The sequence below is a fragment of the Scylla paramamosain genome, chromosome 32 (assembly GCF_035594125.1).
Source record: "Scylla paramamosain isolate STU-SP2022 chromosome 32, ASM3559412v1, whole genome shotgun sequence".
In the NCBI taxonomy this organism is placed as follows: Eukaryota; Metazoa; Arthropoda; class Malacostraca; order Decapoda; family Portunidae; genus Scylla; species Scylla paramamosain.
In genome coordinates, this window is record NC_087182.1 from 9,624,903 (window position 1) to 9,640,386 (window position 15,484).

Genomic DNA, 15,484 nt, shown 5'->3' on the forward strand with positions numbered 1-15,484 from the left:
TCGAGTTCTCTACCTCGTTGGGTGGTGGGCCGTCAGGGTGATTTGCCGAGTCGGTGGGCAAAACCCACTAACCCTCGACAGCGGTAGTCACTCAGGCGTTTCCGGGATGACGGCCCGCTGGTTTGGGGGGTAGCGCTCTTCCTGCCCCCAAGGGCCAGCGGGTTCATGGCTATGAAATGGGGTACACGGGGTGGATGCGGTCCCAGTCCCCCTTGGGTCCGAGGGGCGTGGATAGAGCCTCCGTGCACGTCCTCTCGGACCCAGAGCGTCCTAGCAGAGCTCGTAGTCTGCGAACGGTTTGTCATGCTGCGGTGGGCCTAGTAGCTCAGGTAGCCAACCGTCTGGCTGAGGGTGGCGTCCTCAGAACCGGAATCCTGTCGGGGGCGACCTCGGCAGGTAGGTTTCGCATCGCCTGTGCCGTTGAAGACGGTAGGCGTGAGTAGTGCTGGCTTTAGCCCGCTACCCTGTCGTCCCCTCCAAAGGGGTAATTCTGGCCGCCGGTGCCGGCTGCTTGGTAAACAAGCGCCGGTGAACGGCGGCTGAATTAAGTATGACTCTCTCAAAACACATACACGTTTCTCGAAATGTTTTTTTGTTTCCCAAATATAAGGTTCTTTGCATGTATTTAATTAGTTTTTATGGGTAACATAATCAAAAACACTCAAAATACATGTTTTTGGTAATGTTATTTTGTTTCTCCATAAGGGGTGTTTTGCATGCGTTTTAGCTCAAAAAAACTTAAAGGCAAGTTCTTGGTAAAAGTTGGTTTTATTCCCATGTAATGTGATTGCTCTGCTTTTTAGTGCTTTATTGCCTAACACGCTCAAAAACACTGAAAAAACACTATTCTGGTAATGTCACTTTTTTCCCCACATAAAGCTAGTTTCGCATTCAAATTGGGGTTTTGGTAACTAAGAATGTGAAAAACACTCAAAATACACGCATTTAGTAAGGTTGTTCTGTTTCTCAATTAAGAGTGTTATTCAGGAGTTTCAGCATTTTGGTATCTCCATATATACGAGTTTTTGAGTTTTTTGCCTTGGTGTTCTTCAGAATCTATAAAACACTCATTATACACATTTCTCGTAATATCCTTTTGTTAACCAATATAGAGAGCTTTGCATCCATTTTCGCGTTTTTTTGTAAGTAAAGAGCTCAAAAACACTCAAAATGTACCTTTTTGGTGATAATATTCTATTTCTTCATTTTGGTTGGTTTGCATCCGTTTTAGCGATTTTCTACGTAAAACACGGAAAAGACAAGTTTTCAGTAATTTTGTTTTGGATTCCACATAGAATGACTTCCATATTATTTATTGTTTTGATGACTAACATGCTGAAAAACACTCACAACACAGGTTTCTCGTAAAGTCTCGTAAAGGGTGTTTTGCATACATCTTGGCGTTATGGTACGTAAGTAGCTGAAAATACCCAAAAGATAAATTTTTGGTTGACTTGTTCTTTCATATAGGCACAAAAAGCTCTTAAAAAGCATGGAAAGTATCGTAAATGGGAAAACATTAAGTGTTTTGAGGTACTTACATAACCAAACCGGTTGCAAAACACAATTTATGGAGAAACTCAATAGCTTTACCAAAAACATGCATTTTGAGAGATTTTGCGCCTGTTACGTACAAAAACGATAAAATACATGCAAATAATCTTAAAAGGGGAAAAGAAAACATTAATAGAAACGTATATTTTGAGTGGTATTGAGCTTCATAGGTACCAGAACACTAAAACGTATGAATAATACTCTATATGGAGAAACGGAACAAGATTAACCAAAACTTGTGTTTTAAGGCTTTTTTCACGTTATTAGGTACCGCAACGTGAAAATGCATGCAAAGCATACTATATGGGGAAAGGAAACATTTCCAGAAACATGTCCTTTCACTGTTTATGAGCATGTTAGGTACCAAGAAGATAAAAACCAAGGAAAGCACCCTATAGGAGAAAACAAAAGATTACCAAAACTTTTAATTTCAGTGCTTATGAGCTACTTACATACAAAAACACCTAAACGCATCCAAAACGCCTTTTTTTTTAACTGAATAACATTACCAAAAAAGCGTATATTTTCAATGTTTTGAGCTTGTTACGCAAAAAAAAAAAAAGTAACCAAAGACACTATGAGAAACTTATATAAAGAGCGTTTTTGAGCTTCTCAGGTACCAAAACGCGAAAATGCATAAATAATACTCTCTTTAGAGAAACACAACAATATTAGATACCAAAACGCTAAAAAGCAACGAAAGCTCCCTATCTGGAAAAGCAAAACATTACCAAAAGCGTGTCTTTAGAGAATTTTTACAGCTACGAGTACTTACGTACCAAAACGCTAAAATGCTTGCAAAGCACATTTTATGGAGAAACAAAATAACATTACCAGAAACGTGTATTTTGAGTTTTTTTTTTTTATCTTACGTATAAAAAAAAAATGCATGCAAAGTATCCTAAATGGCGATACAAAAAGAAATAAAAAGACACTTCATTTATCAGTGTTTTGCGATTCTTAGGTAGCAAAATGCACAAACGCATGTATAACATTATATATGAAGAAACAGAAGAACATTGCCGAAAACGTATATTTTGAGTGTTTTTTCACATTGTTACGTAACAAAAACGCCAAAATGCATGTAAATCACCCAATATGGATGAAATAAAGGACATTACGAGAAAGATGCTATTAGTGTTTTTGAGCGACTTAAGTACCAAACGCGAAAACTATTTAGTACCACTGTATATGGAGAAACAGAACATTACCAAAAACGTTTATTTTGTGTTTTTCACAATTTGATGTACCCAAACATCAAAATGACTCCAGAGCACCATCTATGGTGAGATGAAACGATATTTCCAGAAACATGTCTTTTGAGTGTCGATTATTGTTGTTAGGTACCAAAGTTATAAAAAGCATGGAAAGCTACCTATATGAAAGAACAAGTCAACCAAAAATTTATCTTTTGGGTATTTTCAGCTACTTACGTACCATAACGCTGAGATGTATGCAAAACACCCTTTACGAGACTTTACGAGAAACCTGTGTTGTGAGTGTTTTTCAGCATGTTAGTCATCAAAACAATAAATAATATGGAAGTCATTCTATGTGGAATCCAAAACAAAATTAGCGGTTTGGTACGTAAGTAGCTCAAAACAATGTTTTCCCATTTACGGTACTTTCCATTCTTTTTAAGAGCTTTTTGTGCCTAACATACTCATAAACTCTCAAAAGACATGTTTCTGGAAATGTTGTTTATTTTCCCCATATCGGGTGCTTTGCATGCATTTTGGCGTTTTGATAAAAAAAAAAAAAAAAAAAACAGAAAACATCCTTTATGGAGAAACAGAATAACATTACCAAAGACAAGTATTTTTAATGTTTTATAAGATTGTTACATAAAAAACGCCTAAATGAATCGAAAATACCCTATATGGGAAAAATCAAAAGACATTACGAGAAACGTGTATTATGAGTGTTTTTGACTTTCTTAGTATCAAAAGGGTAAAACGCATGAATAACGCTCTATATGGAGAAAAAGAACAATATTGCCAAAAAAAAAAAAAACGTGCATTTTGAGTGTTATGACATTGTTAGTTACCAAAAAGCCAAAATGCATGCAAAGACCCATATATAGATATATGAAACGACATCAAAAACGCATGAAAATACCCTATATGGAGACACAGAATACATTTACCAAAAACGTGTATTTTGAGTGTCTTTGAGATTATGTACAAAATCGCCTATCATCAAACAAAACACCCTGCATATGGAAATGAAAGGACATTACGAGAAATGTTTATGTTTTTTTTTTTTTTTTTACTATCTTAAGTACCAAATCAGTAAAAAGCTTCAATAGTGCTTTGAAGAAAAGAACAAACTTACCAAAAACGTGTATTTTTTTTACATTGATAATTACCAAAATGCCAACATGCATGTAAAGCAACCTATATGAAGAAATGAAACGAAATCACTAGAAACTTGTCTTTTGTTATTTTTTGAGCGTGTTAGGCACCAAATTAGTAAGAAGCAACGAAATCACCCTATAGGGGAATGCAAAACTACTAAAACGTCTCTTTAGAGTGTTTTTTAGGTTCTTACGAACTAAAATGTCAAAATACATGCAAACACCCTGTTAGGTACCAAAGCACCAAAAAGAGCCTATATGAGGAAATGAAAGGACATGACAAAAAAACGTGTATTATGAGTTTTTTTTTTTTTTTTCAGCTTCTCAGGTACCAAAACGCTAAAATAAATGAGAAGCACTCTGTATGGAGAAAGAGAAAAACATTACCAAAATCGTGTAATTTGAATGTTTTTTTTTTCACATTGTCAGGTAGCAAAACACCATAATGCTTGCTCGCTATACGAGAAAATTAAACAACAATATAAGAAATGTGTTTTTGTGTTTTTCAGCGTGTTATGCACGAAAACGCTAAATAGCATGGAAAGCACTTTATATAGAAATGCAAAATAAGATTACTAAAAGCATGTCTTTTAAGTGTTTTAAACTTTTTACGTTCCAAAACGCTAAACCACGTGCAACAAACACGAATAATCCTACCAAATAGAAAAATCTTACCAAAAACGTATATTTTGAGTCTTTTTCAGTCTGTTACGTACATCAACTTAAAAATGCATGTAAAGCACCCTGTTTGTGGAAACGATAGGACATTACGAGAAACGTGCATTATCAGTGTTTTGAGTCTCTTAGGTATCAAACACTATACCGCCTGAATGAAAATTGAAAATATCCTATATCTCTTAATGGAGAAACAGAACATCACCAAAAATGTGTTTTTTAGTGTTTTTTTTTTTTTTTTACCTTGTTATGTACCAAAACGTCAAAAAACATACGAAGCATCCTATATGGGGAAATAGAAAGATATTAGGATAAACAAGTTTTGTTAGTGTTTTTGAGCTTCCTAAGTACCAAAACGCTATAACGCATAAATAGCACCCTATATAGAGAAAAAGAACAACATTACCTGAAACCTTTATTTTGAGTGTTTCTCATATTATGTAGCAAAACATCATAATGCATGTAGATCCCTATATGAAGAAGCAAAACTATATTACATGTCTGTAGAAACGTGTCTTTTGAGTGTTTACTTGAGTGTTAGGAATCAAAATGCTAAAAAGCATTGAAAGCACCCTATTTGGCAATATAAAATAACATTACCAAGAAAGTATCTTTAGAGTGTTTTTGACCTTCTTACGTCCAAAATCGCTGAAACGCATGCAAAACAACCTTTATTGAGAAACAGAATAACATTACCAAAAACTTGTATTTTGATTGTTTTTGTGCTTGTTAAATACAAAAATGCCAAATTACACGCAAAGCATCCTACATGGAGAAAACAAAGGACATTACGAGAAAAGTGTATTATGAGAGATTTTGAGCTTTTTAGGTACCAAGACTCAAAAACACATGATTAGCACTTTATATGGAAAAACAACTCTACCAAAAACTTTTACTTAAACTCTTTTTCATATTGTTAAGTACCAAAAGACAAAATGCATTGGAAGCCCCCTTTATCGGGAAACGAAACGACATTATCATCAACGTGCCTTTTGAGTGTTTTTCAACGTGTTAGACACCAGAACGCTAAAAAGCATGGAAAGCACTCTATAAAGGAATACAAAACAACATTACTAAAAACGTGTTTTATAGGTTCTTATTTACAGAAACGCTAAAACCCATGCAAAACACCCTTTATGGAGAAGCGAATTAAATATTTCGTTGATAAATTACATTCAGGACAGTTAGGGAACATCCCTTACAGAAGAAAAAGATCGCAGAAGAATGATCCTAAATGGATGACTGAGATTAAAACACTACATAGGGCGAAGGAGAAGTATATATGAGATTAAAGACAGGGGAAGTGGTTTTAAGGCCATAATATAATGAATTAGAAAAGTCAGGAGTTTAACAAGGAAAGCTAAAAATAGTTATGAATTAAAGGTAGCCAGCCAAGCGAAGATGGACCTCAAGGGATTTTATCAGGCATATAAGACGAAGAATAGAGAAACAATAGTTCCTTAAAGACAGCAGAATGGGACCTGATTAGTTGTTGAGAGGAGATTAGTAAAATTGTGAGCGAGTATTTTTTAATTGTCTTTGCCCAGGAAAACATGCAGGATTTGCCGAATAGTGAGAAGATATTTAGAGTAGAAGAGGATGAGAAGCTGACAGATATTACCATAAATAAAAGAGATAGTGGAACAGGAGATAGATAAGTTGAAAAGTTCAAGTCACCAGTACCAGATGAAATATATTCCACAGTATTTAAGGAAAGGAAAAGGTTATAAGTAATCTGTTAGTTTCTGTCCTTAGGAAACCACTTTAGTCATGTGAGATATCGGTAATTTGGAGGCAGGCGAATATAGTACCTACCTTTAAGAAAGGAGATAAAACTTTAACGTCTAACCTGTCAGCTTAACTTCTGTTGAATGTAAAATAATGGAGTCAATAATAGCGAAGAACATTTAAGAGCATTTAGACAAACATAACTTGATAACTCAGTTACAGCACGACTTCTGGAATGGGAAGTCTTACCTGAGAAACCTGAGAGTAAGTTTATACAGAAAGGTTTACAAGGCAGCAGATAATGGTGATAGTTACGGCATCCTATATCAGGACTTTAGTAAAGCGTTTGACAAGGTACCCCATCAGAGGCTTCTGAGAAATGTTAGGGCGCACGAGAGAGATGAGGTGTTTAGATTGGATAAGGTCATGGCTAAGCGTCAGGCGACAGAGTGTTGTAATAAACGGCTCTAAATCGGAGTGGGGTCAAGTAATTGGTGGGGTGACAAAGGGATTATTAGTATTAGGGCCGATGTTGTTTGTAATATATGTCAATGGCTTGGATAGTGGAATTAGTAGTGTTGTTAGTAAATTTGTGGATGACACGAGAATATGTAGATTAATTAGGTCAGAATCGCATACCATCGCCTTGCAGGCAGATTTGAATAGGTTGAACGAATGGACGGACAGATGGCAAATGCAGTTTAATGTCAACAAATGCAAAGCACTTAGCGTAAGTAGAAGAAACCCACACAGTAGTTACACAATGAACAACCAAGTTCTGGTAGGTTCAGGGTAAGTAAAAGATTTGAGATTTAAGGTTATATCTGAACTCCGTCTAAGAAAGCAATGGAAAGAGGCCAGAAACAAAGCAAATAGTGTATTATGATTCATTTTCAGGAGTGGTAAAAGTAGAACTCCCGAAGTAATATTAAAGTTACATTTGGCGCTGGTCAGACTTCATCTAGACCACGCTGTCCAATTCTGGTCACCACATCACAGGAAGGACATTAAGAGTAACGTGTATATTGAGTGTCTTATTATTTTCGAGCAAAAGAACTTGTGGTTCACAAGAACCACAAGGCAAAAAGCGCAAAAACTCGTGTATATAAAGAAGTTTCTTAGATACCAAAATGCTGAAACTCATTAATTCAGAAACAGAACAATCTTACCAAAAGCGTGTATTTTCAGTGTTTTTCACATTCTTAGTTAGCAAAATCCCAAATAGCATGCAAAACTAGCTTTATGTGGGAAAAAAATGACATTACCAGAAGTGTATTTTGAGTGTTTTTGAGCGTGTTTGGCAATAAAGCACTAGAAAGCAGGGCAATCACATTACATGGGAATAAAACCAACTTTGACCAAGAACTTGCCATTATGTGTTTTTGACCTCCTTACATACCAAAACGCTAAAACGCATGCAAAACACTCCTTTATGGAAAAGCAGAAAAAAACATTACAAAAAAACATGTGTTTTAAGTGTTTTTGATCATGTTACCTATAAAAACGCTTAAATACATGCAAAGAACCCTATCTTTGGGAAACAAAAGGACATTACGAAAAACGTGTATTATGACTGTTTTGAAGTTCCCAAAGTACCAAAACGTTAAAACCCACAAATAACACTCTTTAAAAAGAAAAAAAAAAAAATCTGCCAAAATTCAGGGAATTTATGTGGAAAAAAGAACATTATCATAAAAGTTAATTATAGCTTTTTTCGGATTGTTATTTACCATACCCTAAAGTGCATGCAAAGCCACCTATATGAGGAAATTAAACGGCTTTACCAGAAACCTGTCTTTTCAGTGTTTTTCAGCATGTTAGGCACCAAACCGATAATTAATATGGAAGTCAGTCAATATGTGAATTCAAAACAAAATTACTGAAAACGTGTCTTTTCAGTGTTTTACGTAGAAAAAAACACTAAAACGGATGCAAAGCAACGAATATCAAGAAATAGAAAAACATTACCAAGACGTGTTTTTGAGCTTTTTACCTACAAAAAAAAAAACAAGAAAATGGATGTAAAAGCACTCTATATTGGAAAGAAAAAAGGACATTTAGAGAAACGTGTATAATAATTGTTTTATAGTTTCACAAGAACCACAAGACAAAAAACGCAAAACTCGTGTATATAGAGAAGTTTCTTACATACCAAAATGCTAAAACTCATGAATAACACTTTTAATTGAGAAACAGAACTACCTTACCAAATGTGTGTATTTTGAGTGTTTTTTCACATTCTTAGTTACGAAAATCCCAAATTACATGCGATAACTAGCTTTATGTGGGAAAAAAATGACATTATCAGAAAAGTGTCTTTTGAGTGTTTTTGAGCGTGATATGCAACAAAGCACTAAAAAGCAGAATAATCACATTATATAGGAATAAAACCAACTTTTACGAAGAACTTGCCTTTAAGTGTCTTTAACTCCTTACATACCAAAACGCTAAAACGCATGCGAAACACCCTTCATGGAGAAACAGAATAACATTACCAAAAACATGTATTTTGAGTGTTTTTGATCATGTTACCTATAAAAACGCTTAAATACATGCAAAGAACCCTATGTCTATGAAACGAAAGGACATTACGAAAATCGTGTATTATGATCGTTTTTAAGTTCCTTAAGTACCAAAAAACTAAAACCCACAAATAGAGAAAAAATAAATAACTAAAAAAATAGATTTTTTTTTGTTATTCATCTACATAGGTATGAAGATGCCAAAATTCAGGCAAAATTCAGGGTAATTATGAAAAAACAGATTATAAAAAAAAAATTTTTTTAGCTTTTTCCGGAATTATGTGCCAAACCCAGAAGTGCATGCAAAGCCACCTATATGGGGAAATTACACAACTTTACCAGAAATCTGTCTTTTGAGTGTTTTTCAGCAATTACAACAATATTACTGAAAACGTGTCTTTTCAGTGATTTACGGAGAAAAACGGATGCAAGCCAACCAATAATAAGAAATAGAATAACATTACCAAAAAGATATACTTTGAGTGTTTTTCAGCTTTTTACCTACAAAAAATGCGAAAGTGGATGGAAAGCACTCTATATTGGGAAACAAAAGAACATTACGAAAAACGTGTATAATGAGTGTTTTATAGTTTCACACCAACCAAAAGGCAAAAAACGCAAAAATTCGTGTATTTAGAGAAGTTTCTTAATACCAAAATGCTGAAATGTATGAATAACACTTTTAATTGAGAAACAGAACTATCTTACCAAATGTGTGTATTTTGAGTGTTTTTCGCATTCTTAGTTACGAAAACCCAAAACTACATGCGAAATTAGCTTTATATGGGAAAAAAAATATTACCAGGAAAGGGTCTTTTCAATGTTTATGAGCGTGATATGCAACAAAGCACTAAAAAGCAGAAAGATCACATTACATGGGAATAAAACCAACTTTTACGAAGAACTTGCCTTTTAATTTTTTTTTAACTCCTTACATACCAAAACGCTAAAACGCCTACAAAACACCCTTTATGTAGAAACAGAGTAACATTACCAAAAACATGTATTTTGAGTGTTTTTGATCATGTTATTCATAAAAACGCTTAAATACATGCAAAGAACCTTATGTTTGGGAAACGAAAGGATATTACGAGAAACGTGTATTATGAGTGTTTTTAAGTTCCTTAAGTACCAAAAAGCTAAAACCCACAAATAACCCTCTTTATAGAGAGAGAAAATTTTTTTTTTTTTTTGTTATTCATCTTCATAGGTACCGAGATGCCAAAATTTTGTCAAAATTCAAGGAAATTTTGTAAAAAAAATTATTATAAAAAAATAATTTTAGCTTTTTTCCAGAGTTATGTACAAACCGTGAAGTGCATGCAAACTCACCTATATGGGGAAATTACACGACTTTACCAGAAACCTGTCTTTAGAGTGTTTTTTTTCAGCAATTTCAACAATATTACTGAAAACGTGTCTTTTCAGTGATTTACTTAAAAAAAAACGCTAAAACGGATGTAAACCAACCAATATGATGAAATAGAATAACATTACCAAAAAGATATATTTTGATGTGTTCTTGAGCTTGTTACCTACAAAAAATGCAAAAATGGATGGAAAGCACTTTATACTGGCAAAGAAAAGGACATTACGAGAAATCATGATCATATTATCTATAAAAACGCTTAAATACTTGCAAAGAACCTTATGTTCGCGAAACGAAAGGACATTACGAGAAATGTTTATTATAAGTGTTTTTAAGTTCCTCAAATACCAAAAAGCTAAAACCCACAAATAACACTCTTTATTTAGAAAAAAAAAAAGTAAGAAAATAAAAAAATAGGATTTTTTTTTTTTTTTTTTTTTTGTTATTCATGTTCATAGGTACCGAGATGCCAAAATTCTGGGAAAATTCAGGGCTATCACATGATCAAAGAAAATTATCAAAAAAGTTAATTTTAGGTTTTTTTTTGGACTCATGCACCAAACCTTGAAGTGCATCCAAAGACTCCTATATGAGGAAATTAAACGACCTTACCAGAAATCTGTTTTTTTTTAGCGTTTTTCAGCATGTTAGGCACCAAAACGATAAATAATAAGGAACTCACTCTATATGAGAATCCAATACAAAGTTGCTGAAAACGTATTTTTTCTGTTTTACGTAGAAAAACGCTAAAACGGATGCAAACCAACCAATATCAAGAAATAGAAAAACATTACCAAAAAGGTATATTTTGAGTGTTTTTCAGCTTGTTACCTACAAAAAAAAAACGCAAAAATTGATGCAAAGCACTCTATATTAGAAAACGAAAGGACTTTGTAAGAAAAGTGTATAATGAGTTTTTTATAGTTCAAAAGAACCAAAAGGCAAAAAACACAAGAACTCGTGTATATGGAGAAGGTTCCTAGATACCAAAATGCTGAAACTCATGAATAACACTCTTAATTGACAAACAGAACAACCTTACTAAATGCGTGTATTTTAAGTGCTTTTCACATTCTTATTTACCAAAACCCTAAATTGCATGCGAAAATAGATTTGTGGGGAAAAAAAATGACTTTACCAGAAAAGTGTCTATTGAGTGTTTTTGAGCGTGATAGGTAATAAAGCACTAAAAAGCAGGGCAATTATATTACATTGGAATAACACCAATTTATACCAAAAACTTGCCTTTAAGTGTTTTTGAGCTCCTTATATACCAAACCGCTAAAACGTATGCAAAACACTCTTTATGGTGAAACAGAATAACTTTACCAAAAACATGTATTTTGAGTGTTTTTGATCATGTTACCAATAAAAGCGCTTAAATACATGCAAAGAACAGTATTTTTTGGGAAACGAAAGGAGATTACGAGAAACGTGTATTATGAGTGTTTTTAAGTTCATTTATTACCAAAAAGCTAAAAGCCACAAATAACACTCTTTATTGAGAAACAATAAATAGATAAAAAAAATACGAAATTTTTTTTTCTTTCTTATTCATCTTCACAGGTACCGATATGCCAAAATTCGGGCAAAATTCAGGAAATTATGTGAAATAAGAACATTATCCAAAAAAATAAATTTAGCTTATTTTTCGGACTGTTATGTACCAAACCCCTAAAGTGCATGCAAATCCACGTATAAGGGGAACGTCTTTGCCAGAAAACGTTCTTATGAGTGTTTTTTAGCATGTTAGGAACCATCACGATAAATATAAATATTTCTTCTATGAGAAAAGGACATTACGAAAATCGTGTATTATGAGTGTTTTTAAGTTCCTTAAGTACCAAAAAGCTAAAACTCACAAATAACACTTTATACAGAAAAAAAAAATTGTTATTCATCTTCATAGGTACCTAGATACTAAAATTCAGGAAAAATTCAGGGAAATTTTGTAAAAAAAAATCATTATAAAAAAAATAATTTTAGCTTTTTTTCGGAGTTATGTACCAAACCCTGAAGTGCATGCAAAGCCACCTATATGAAGAAATTACTTGACTTTACCAGAAACCTGTCTTTTGAGTGTTTTTTCAGCAATTTCAGTAATATTACTGAAAACGTGTCTTTTCAGTGATTTACGTAGAAAAACGCTAAAACGGGTGCAAACCTACCAATACGAAGAAATAGAATAACATTACCAAGAAGATATATTTTGATGTGTTTTTGAGCTTGTTACCTACAAAAAAAATGCGAAAATGGATGAAACGCACTCTATATTAGGAAAGAAAAGGACATTACGAGAAACGTGTATAATGAGTGTTTTATAGTTTCACTAGAACCACAAGGCAAAAAACTCAAAAGCTCGTGTACATAAAGAAGTTTCTTACATACTAAAATGCTGAAACTCATGAATAACACTTTTAATTGAGAAACAGAACTACTTTACCGAATGTGTGTTTTAGAGAAGTTTCTTACATACCAAAATGCTGAAACTCATGAATAACACTTTTAATTAAGAAACAGAACAACCTTACTAAATGCCTGTATTTTGAGTGTTTTCACATTCTTAGTTACCAAAACCCCAAATTCGATGTGAAACTAGCTTTATATGGGAAAAAAATAATATTACCAGAAAATGTCTTTCGAGTGTTTTTGAGCGTGTTAGGCAATAAACCACTAAAAAGCAGGGCAATCACATTACTTTCGAATAAAACCAACTTTTACCAAGAACAAAACACTTTTTATGGACAAACAGAATAACATTACCAAAAACATGTATTTTGAGTGTTTTTGATCATGTTATCTATAAAAACGCTTAAATACATGCAAAGAACCTTATGTTTGCGAAACGAAAGGACATTACGAGAAATATGTATTATGAGTGTTTTTTAGTTCCTTAAGTACCAAAAAGCTAAAACACACAAATAACACTCTTTATTTAGAAAAAAAAAAATAGGATTTATTTATTTTTTTTTGTTATTCATCTTCATAGGTACCGAGATGCCAAAATTCTGGGAAAATTCCGGGCTATTATATGATAAAAGGAAATTATCAAAAAAGTTAATTTTAGCTTTTTTTTCGGACTCTTATATACCAAACCCTAAAGTGGCTACAAAGGCTCCTATATGAGGAAATTACACGACCTTAAATGAAATCTGTCTTTTGAGTGTTTTTCAGAATATTAGGCACCAAAACGATAAATAAATAATGAACTCACTCTATATGGGAATCCAAAATAAAATTACTGAAAACGTGTCTTCTCAGTGTTTTACGCTGAACAAACGCTAAAACGGATGCAAAACAACCGATATAAAAAAAATAGAAAAACATTACCAAAAAGGTATATTTTGAGTGTTTTTGAGCTTGTTACCTAGAAAAAACGCGAAAATTGATGCAAAGCACTCTATATTAGGAAATAAAAGGATATTACAAGAAAAGTGTATAATGAGTGTATTATAGTTTAAAAGAACCAAAAGGCAAAAAACGCAAAAACTTGTGGATATGGAGAAGTTTCCTAGATACCAAAATGCTGAAACTCATGAATAACATTTATAATTTAGAAACAGAACAAGCATACTAAATGCGTGTATTTTAAGAGCTTTTCACATTCTTGGTTACCAAAACCCCAAATTGCATGCGAAACCAGCATTATGTGAGAAAAAAAATGACTACCAGAAAAATGTCTTTTGAATGTTTTTGAGCCTGATAGGCAATAAAGCACTAAAAAGCAGGGCAATCACATTACAATTGAATAAACCCAATTTTTATCAAGAACTTGCCTTTAAGTGTTTTTGAGCTCCTTATATACTAAACACTTAAAACACATGTAAAACAAACTTTATGGAAAAAGAGAATAAAATTACCAAAAAACATGTATTTTGAGTGTTTTTGATCATGTTATCTATAAAAACGCTTAAATACCTGAAAAGACCCTTATATTTTGGAAACAAAAGGACATTACGAGAAACGTATATTATAAGTGTTTTTAAGTTTGTTAAGTACCAAAAACCTAAAACCCACTCTTTATTTAGAAAAAATAAATAAATAAAAAAATAAAAAAAAAGTTTTTTTTTCGTTATTTATCTTCATAGGTACCGAAATGCCAAAATTCTGGGAAAATTCAAGGCAATTATATGATAAGGGAATATTATCAAAAAAGTTCATTTTAGCTTTTTTTTCGGACTGTTATGTACCAAACACTAAAGTGCATGCAAAGCCTCCCATATGAGGAAATTAAACGACCTTACCAGAAATCTGTGTTTTGAGTGTTTTCAACATGTTAGGCACCAAAACGATAAATAATGAGGAACTCTATATGGCAAACCAAAACAAAATTACTGAAAACGTGTCTTCTCAGTGTTTTACGTAGAAAAACGCTAAAACGGATGCAAACCAACCAATATCAAGAAGTAGAAAAACATTACCAAAAAAGTATATTTTGAGTGTTTTTGAGCTTGTTACCTACAAAAAAACGCGAAAATTGATGCAAAGCACTCTATATTTGGAAACAAAGGGACATTGCGAGAAAAGTGTATAATGAATGTTTTATAGTTAAAAAGAACCACAAGGCAAAAAACGCAAAAACACGTGCTAAAACTTCTTTATAGAGAAAAAAAAATAAATAAATAAATAAAAAATAGGATTTTTTTTTTGTTATTCTTCTTCATAGGTACCAAGATGCTAAAATTCTGGCAAAATTTCAGGGAAATTATATAAAAAAAAGAACATTATCAAAAAAGTTAATTTCAGCTTTTTTTTCGGACTGTTATGTACCAAACCCTAAAGTGCATGCAAAGCTAACTATATGAGGAAATTAAACAACTTTACGAGATACCTGTGTTGTGAGTGTTTTTCAGCATGTTAGTCACCAAAACAATAATTAATATGGAAGGCATTCTATGTGAGACTCCAAAACAAAATTGCTGAAAACGTGTCTTTTCCGTGTTTTACGTAGAAAAACGCTAAAGCGGATGCAAACAAACCAATATGAAGAAATAGAATACCATTACGAAAAATTTACATTTTCAGTGTTTTTGAGCTCTTCACTTACAAAAAACCTGAAAATGGATGGAAAGCTCTCTATATTGGTTAACAAAAGGACATTACGAGAAATGTGTATAATGAGTGTTTTATAGATTCTGAAGAACCACAAGGCAAAAAAAGCAAAAACTCGTATATATGGAGAAGTTTCTTAGATACCAAAAAATGCTGAAACTCCTGAATAAAACTCTTAATTGAGAAACAGAACAACCTTACCAAATGCGTGTATTTTGAGTGTTTTTC